We start from the raw sequence: 8,428 nt of genomic DNA, 5'->3' as shown, positions 1-8,428 counted from the left end.
AGTAGTGCTAATACAAAAGAGGTATTTTCTCTACACGATAACACTAACTGCATATCAATTGATGTGATTTATTTAATAACCTGTAAACTATCTGGCATGCAAACTGTTGGACAAACACTACAACAAGTTTCTAAGAAAATGAATAATCATCGCTTTCATTTTAAAAGAATTACAGAGATCCTCAGTTTTCCTCTAATGTTTCAACACACTTTAACACCAATAATCACTATCTACTTGATTTTTCTTTCATGTCAATAGATATTGTACATGGTGACATGAAAAGACTCATAAAAGAAACTTATTCGATTCATAAGTTAGGTACTCTGTATCCTAATGGACTTAATGCTAATGCACAATATACAATTGTATAATTTAAATTGATATACTGTATATCCTTTATAACAATATAATTATATGTATGACTGTTTGTCTCTAGTTTATTTTATTATTTTAGGAATATAAACGGAAACAACTGAGGTAAAGCATCACATGACTTCTAAATTGGAGACAAATTTTATCGCATACTGATTTAATTCCTCAAGACATAACTTGATAATTCTAGTCATGCCACAAAAACAAAATATTAAACCTATATAATATCCTTGAGGTAAATATACAATTAAGAAGGATGAATACAGAATATCCATAACGAGGGATACAACTGTTGTCTCTTGGATATTTATGTGTGTAAGAGTCTTTTCTAATACTTAGTTTGATCAGATACCTTAAGGTGCATATTTAATACCAGGTTCAAATTCAAGTTATTTCTACCCTAAAAAGGAGATATTGGAAACTTCTACTCTTCCATTCACTCAGAGCCATAGGTGAATTCATCAAAGTATAAAAGAAGATATTACACTATTAAAAAAATAATAGCTTCTTTTAATGTTCAATGTGTATATCATTTTCTTTTAAATGGCGCAATAGTTCTCGAGTATCCTACACGTTTCTGAGACATGTCGAAGTTTTAAACTTTTCCAAGGGAGAAACGCAAATGCATGCATCTATGACAGTTTGAGATAGCACACAATGGATAACTTGCCAATTGGGCAGCTGAAACAAACTCTCTGTGAATGGTCTTATAATGCCAACGTCAACAGGTCTAACACATACAAAGTTCTGTCAACAAACTTAACACACCACGACTCATAGAAAATCAGTGATCAAGCGAATTGATCAACATTGATTTCTCTGCACGAAAGCAAATGAGTCTATCCATAAATATGTTTTTACTGTAAAAGCATTAACATCCATGATATTACTTTACCTTTTCCTCGTCAACTTGTAAAATGTTTTGTAACATTTTTATAAACAATTTTTACAGAATTGTTTTTCGTAAATGTTCGCTAAATTTAACATGTATATTTTATTCATTTTGTTTTCCATCACTGTTTTGTATCTATCGTCATACATATATGTTATATTATATAACAACATAGATTATAACATTTGTGTGAAAGCGCTCATTAGTGTCAATAAACTCCCGTAGCACGGTAAAGGCTCTGTGAATGACATAGGACTGTAACAACATTATTGGATTATCATCCGATGAGATATGATGTCACGGATCATTAAAGGTCACCCATATTTGACGGTGTGTAATTTATTCCGTCGTTATTATATTTAGTATAGCCCTCGGAGATTATCCAACTGTATTAAGACATGATAAAAACAATTATAAAACCCGACATAATAATTTGTCTGTTCGGGTCAGATTGTATATTTTATGGTGAAATTGTATTAAGACTATTACCAAGCATATTCCGTTACGATATACATTTAATAGGGCAATCGAAGCTAACGTCTCAATGTTGTCAACAGCGCACATAAGGTTGTCTACACTAAACTTAGATAAGGTCTCACAATGTGGGAGATCGTTGGTCGTGAAAAGCCATGCACTCTTACGGTGTTTTGATTATGACGTTAATTATGAGAGTAGTAGTTCATGGAGGGTTTCGGACCACCCTTTCAAACTAAGTACATTCTGAGAAATGTTCAATAATTCTAGGTACATTCTGTGAATCAAGTATATTCTGCGAATGGACAATTATGAAATTAAGCTCAAAGATTTTTGTACTTGATAGAATGAAAAACCAAACAAATTGATTTTTGTACTTTTGTTAACGGAACTAAAAGGAATCTGTTTAGTCTCACCCGTCTAAAATTGAATATTAATCTTGATTATAAATACGTCGGAGGAGTAAAGACTAACCTCCCTTTTTGCATTTTTAATATGGCACTTTTTTATTGACTGATTATGTTGCAATCTTTTCTATTGCTATATCAATTATTCATTGTCCTCATAAATTTCAATTACAACATGTTCATTTTCTTTCTCAACGACAAAAGCTTGTTTTATATGTTCAAACACATTCAGTACTTTTTTTCAATCTGATCGGTCAAGCTGTTGACATTGTTCTCAAGATTTTCAACAGCTGCTTTATTGATTTCTTCTGTCGTCTTGATCTTATTTAGTGAAATCCTAAATCTATCTTCCTCAGCACAACCTTTTCGACTTTCTCAGACAAAATTGGTGACGGTCTTCTTCTATCTTGCTACACTATACCTTAAGTTTGCAACATCTTCAGTTATCTCAATCACGTTTTCAACTTGCTTTGCAAACTCAGTCAAGTGATTTTCTGTTTTGCTTATTATTTTAATGGGCGGATAACATTTTCATTTGGTCCAACTAACCCGATCTTACTTGGTCGAGCTATCAAATAATACTCCTCGTTAAATTTATAAAAGGATAGGTTAAATTAGGCATTTATGTTTTGCTCTCGATAAATGCTTCTAGTACTTCATCATTCTTCATCAACTCGTTATATTCATCACAATCCTTTACGTTGTTCAATTTCATCATCAGTTTTGTGTATTTGTCTTGTGATATTGCTCAGTAAAATGTGCTATCTCATCAATTATTAAACACTCGAGTGTATCAAGCAGGCGAAAGGAATGACTACTGTCATTAACATTAACTATTTTCAATTTTATTTTACTGGAGTTTTTTTTCAAGTATTGACAGTTACCTCATTACTTATCAGTACAACAAAAGGTTAGCAATTGTACTGCAAGTTTTCTCGTCCACGATCACTCACACTTATCAAACAATCCTCGTTGAATAATTCATTTAGCATTTCTCTCGTTCATTATACTTAAGTTTAGATCAATTTCGTGTCATATTTTTTCTCATAGATCATCTCATACTTCTTTATCATGTGTGGAAGAATTTCATTCAGCAGTTTTTCTGTTGTCGTGAACTTCTTGATCAGATCATCTAATTGTGGATAACTCCTCTCAAGTAAGATTTTATCGCATTTAACACTCTAGTATAAACAATAAAAAGCTATCTTGAACTATTACTATATCTATCTCATCGTTGAATTTATCTGTACCAATATTAGGTCCAATGCAACAACAACACCAGACAAAAGTAACTAAAATGGATTAATCAACGTTCCCGTTGTTGCTAGACCAGGTGTTTTTATTATTCGTAGTAAATAATCAGTTACCGTAAGTATTCTGTCATAATATGCATAATCTGTTCTTGTACAATAGCAATTTGTATGATGGTCTGTTATATGGAATAGGTGATTTTTGTCCGTAACTGGTATGGGCTCCGTTATATGATTCAAATCAAAAACAGTTTTTATTATTATTGTTATTTTTATTGTTCTCTAGGTCAGAGAGCAAATTCTGGGGCAACATACATAACAACTGTTATTAAATTCAATGTTCACGGGTTGATTGAGAAATAATTTATATTTATCAAACGGCGCCGAGTTTTTGTCTTTGAACGGAACTTTTTCATCAGCTGTAAATACGCAACGAACAACTTTACCTAAATTGGTCTCTACTCCCTCTTTTGTGATGTCTTTTATAAATTCTGGTGCTTCACTCACATAAAACAGTGGTACTCCTGTTGTGAATTATTTCTCCAAAACAATGTAGGCTGTTGCATATTTCCCAAGACAGTCGACAACACTTGGATCATCACCCACGAAAAATAGTGTGTCCTGTACTATCTTTGCAAAATCAACGCTTGCTGGATAATAATGAAAACTGTTATGGTTGTCATATATTGGATCATCTTTATTAATATATATATATATATATATATATATATATATATATATATATATATATATATATATATATATATATATATATATATATATATATATATATATATATATATATATATATATATATGTATGTATGTATGTATGTATGTATGTATGTATGTATGTATGTATGTATGTATGTATGTATGTATGTATCAGCACGAACATTTATTGAGAGAAATCCGAAATCTCTCTCCCTCTGCACAACTACTTATTTAGTGAAATCCTAAATCTATCTTCCTCAGCACAACCATTTATTTAGTGAAATCTTAAATCTATCTTCCTCAGCACAACCATTTATATAGTGAAATCCTAAATCTATCTCCCTCAGCACAACCAATTATTTAGGGAAATCCTAAATCCATTCGTTGGTATGAGAAAGCTTTCTTGCTTTAGTAATATGATCGTAATCCTCATATTGATTTATGTAATTTACTGATTTTTCAATTGCATTGCTCTATAAGACCTAATTTCGAATGAATGCTTATACAAATTTGAATAAACATAGACAAATCAAGCAAAGACCACAGAATCGTATCTAAAACCTTCATGAATAACTTTTCCATTAACTGTTATTTCAGTACTTTTTGTATAATCTAAAGCTCTCTTAAGTTCAAGATTGTGAATAAACAACATTAAAATTTAAATCATGTTGTTTTTTTTTGTTTTTTTTTTCTAAAATTGTCTAACATTAGATATTCCTGGTGTATTAAGGCATTTATGAATAAAATCGACCTTAGATTTTACAACAAAATCAACAACTGGCTAAGCAAATAAATGTTTAGAGGCCATTACAAAGCATCAACAAATGATGGTGATTAAGCATCTTGTGGACGACCATATGCATCTATTATACTATCATCAATTGGCGTCCATTAACAACTATTCTGGCGTAGAGTTTTTCATCAGAGACATAAAAACTGTGTTCACATTAATCATTTGCTAACTGAATTGATAAAATTTCTTAACTTTTTTTTCTTTATCTAAAACAGCAGATCATTTGGTTTTATTTTATCAACAGCATTTTTTCCTCAACAGATAATTCGTTTTGATATGGCGATGGCAAAACATCGAGGATGTCTGTGTTATCCTGCTCCAGATATTCAGCTAGCACATCAATTTTTCTGTTTCAAATTTGTAGTGCCTTTTGCGCAGCGTTATACCCATCATCTGTAAAATAAATGAAATATGTTACCCTGTTTATCATGTCACTAAACAGAACTAAGTAAGCTGATCGTAAAATCGGTTCATCACTCATTATGTCAAGATTTTGTGTCGTGTCTTATCATGTGTTTTATTCTTTGTATGATTAGTAATCAACTTATGTCTTGTATTATGGAGCTCGTCAATTTTTTTCTGTATCATTTTATTCTTGGTTAACAATGACCACGTGAAATCTGAATGAATTTCAGCTGTTATTTGTTCAATCAAGTTAGAGATTTCATCCTCCATTTTGTTGATTACATTTTTATTTGAAAAATGCTGCATGACTTTGTAACTAGCAGCCATTATTCTTAATTCATCAATTCTCATTGGGCGTAAAGATTGAATATTATTTAATTGTTCACTATCGATTGTGAATTCAGCAATATCTGGATATTCATGATCTTTCAACAAAGGATACGGCACAGATAAAATTTCATCAGTTACAACCTGCTCATAAAATAATTCACACATTTCCAAATATGCAGTCATTATTTTAGCCTTCATACAAAAATCTGTACTTTATACCATCAAGTGTATAAATTTGAAAACATCTTAGACTAGGTTTTTGCACCTTCAGTGTTACCACATTAGATTCTGAACCATTTATATTTTGTTATTGTTGTCACATCGAACTCTTGTGCTGGTTTACCAATATAAGTTGGATTAATTGCTGTGTAAACTGATATAAAAGACACTTTATCATTGGAACCCTTAAGCCTCCAGTTATTCATTCTCTCATTACCGCTTGCTCTACCAGGTAGAACAAATTTGTGAATTGTCATAGCAGTTGGACACTCTATTTGGAACCAAACATTTTTATTTTTTTCCATTTCTTGTCCACTCACTTGTGTTTATAGCTGTTGTTAAATGCCACAAACAATCATAATATGGATTAACGCAATTATAAAGTGATGATGCGCTAACTACAAAACCAGTCATGTTTGGTGCGCCACTAATCAACCTTAGAATAAAACCAACATTGTTTTTGTCTTCGACGAAGACCAGCGTAGGCTAGGTAAACATAAAATGTATTTGTTAGATCAGCAGCAACAGATGCCACAGCAGTTGATTTTACTTTGTTTACTTCCATGATAAGATCTCCAGACATCGTGCCTCCAGTTGTACTCAAATCATAACCTTTCACATAATCAACACTTGCTGCACATGTATCATCAGCAGGTGTTTATTGTTATAGACGTATTATCACTATGTTGTTCATGTAAATGGACCCAGTCATATCAAATCCATTGAGTGGTGCATATTTAGTTAATACTGATTTAACTTGTGAGTAAGTAACAGCACTAGTATCGCCAGGAGGAAAATTGCTTGATAACCAGTTATCTTGCCGCTAGCAAACGTGAAATACCCGTCATGGTATCACCAACGTTATTTACTTTCAGGTTATTTGTGTAGTTTATATATTGTTGCTTATGTTGCAGCAGGATTCAACAAAGAATAAGCTGTCTCTAGATTTATTATCTTTTAACCCGACATGTTGCGATCACCAGTCATAGTGTCACCAGCTTTATTTACTTTAAAATTGCTGACTCTGTTCAACTGACTTAAGCTGCCCGCTTGAGACAGATCACCACATTTCAATGGATAAGCAGTCTCTAGATTTATTATCACTTTACTTCTCACGTCTAAATTACCTGTCATAGTATCACTGCTTTTGCTAACTTTCAGAAGATCAACTGTCAATAATTGACCCAATGTTACAGCTTAGTACGATCGTAACGAGGAAGATGAAAATCAGATTGTAAATTTGGTGTCTTCTTGCCTGAAATGTTCAAGATACGCGACATAGTATCATCAGCTCTCATCAGATCTCAAAACATAAATATCTTCACCAACAACTGTACCACCAGTTACCGTTCCAAATATTGTGAAACAACTCATTTTTTTGTGTAATGTGTATAAATAGCAAATATAATGAACATAAATCATTTTGATACTGAGAACGTGATCTCTCATAAATACAATTTTAACCTGCCACATTGTCATTATTTGATAGTCGGTTAGACTGGTTCTGTTAAGACAAAGCTGTTCATGAACATTCTACTTAGCAACGGTTTTAATAATGACACGATTTACATCTACACAGTTAACCCACTACAGGACAAAAATCAATTGTTCAAAGACTACAACGACAGGTTATGTGATGAACTTGGTGTAATCGATGATACCATTTTGCTAAAAGATCCAGACAATTTTACCCCAGTTTGCGAGTTAGACGCAAAAGAAAACAAAATTGTTGTTTTGGAAGACATGCCACTTGAGCACAGTGAGATGCTGAAGATGAAATCATATCTCTCTTTTTCAAGAAATAAACGCTGCAACAAAATTTATCTCGCAAATCTAGTTTTCAACAATCTTCGATTCATCAGACGAAACGCAGGTTGTTCAGCTTGTTTTCTGGACTGGACAACACTAATATTACAAACATTGCCAAAGACCAATGTGGTAACGTCTCATAAATATAATTTGATGATTGCTATCACAAATCAACAGGTAACAAGCATGATTATGTGTTGCACGATCAATTTTTCAACGATAGATCTAAAATGTTTCACCCTAATCTGGCTCAATTTTTTGTGATCAGAGTAATATGGACAGGAACGGAATATTACGCAAGCTAATCAAACCACAAACGACGTTGAATGAGGCATTGACTGCAGCTAGACAAGGAGAACATAAATGAGAGGAAGAGATCACTAAACTGTTCAAACCAGTGACAACTGCTATACTTGGTGAAAACTTATCTAATACAACAGCTGATCCAGAAGCAACAGAAGAGGAATAAGATCTCAAGCAAGATGGTGTCTTCGCTAAACTCGAGGAGAAGCTAAGATAATTTTATTGATTTAGCAAAATAAAAACAACAGAAGAAACCACTCGAATCACGTGATATAGCTTCTTTCCTCGAAAAAATATCGTTCATCGAGATATTTGATCTTGTTTCTGAGATTTTAAAGAAAGATGTTTTTTCGCGCAAAACAATAAAGCTATGTTGAGGTTGATGATTTGGGATTAACAGGTAAAGAACTAGGTCAAGATGCAATTAAAGGTTACACCAAGCAATATCATCGTACAATCAG

Source organism: Sinohyriopsis cumingii, unplaced genomic scaffold, assembly GCF_028554795.1.
Source record: "Sinohyriopsis cumingii isolate HCF-2022 unplaced genomic scaffold, ASM2855479v2 utg001518l, whole genome shotgun sequence".
In the NCBI taxonomy this organism is placed as follows: domain Eukaryota; kingdom Metazoa; phylum Mollusca; class Bivalvia; order Unionida; family Unionidae; genus Sinohyriopsis; species Sinohyriopsis cumingii.
Note: the sequence above shows the minus strand (reverse complement) of the source record.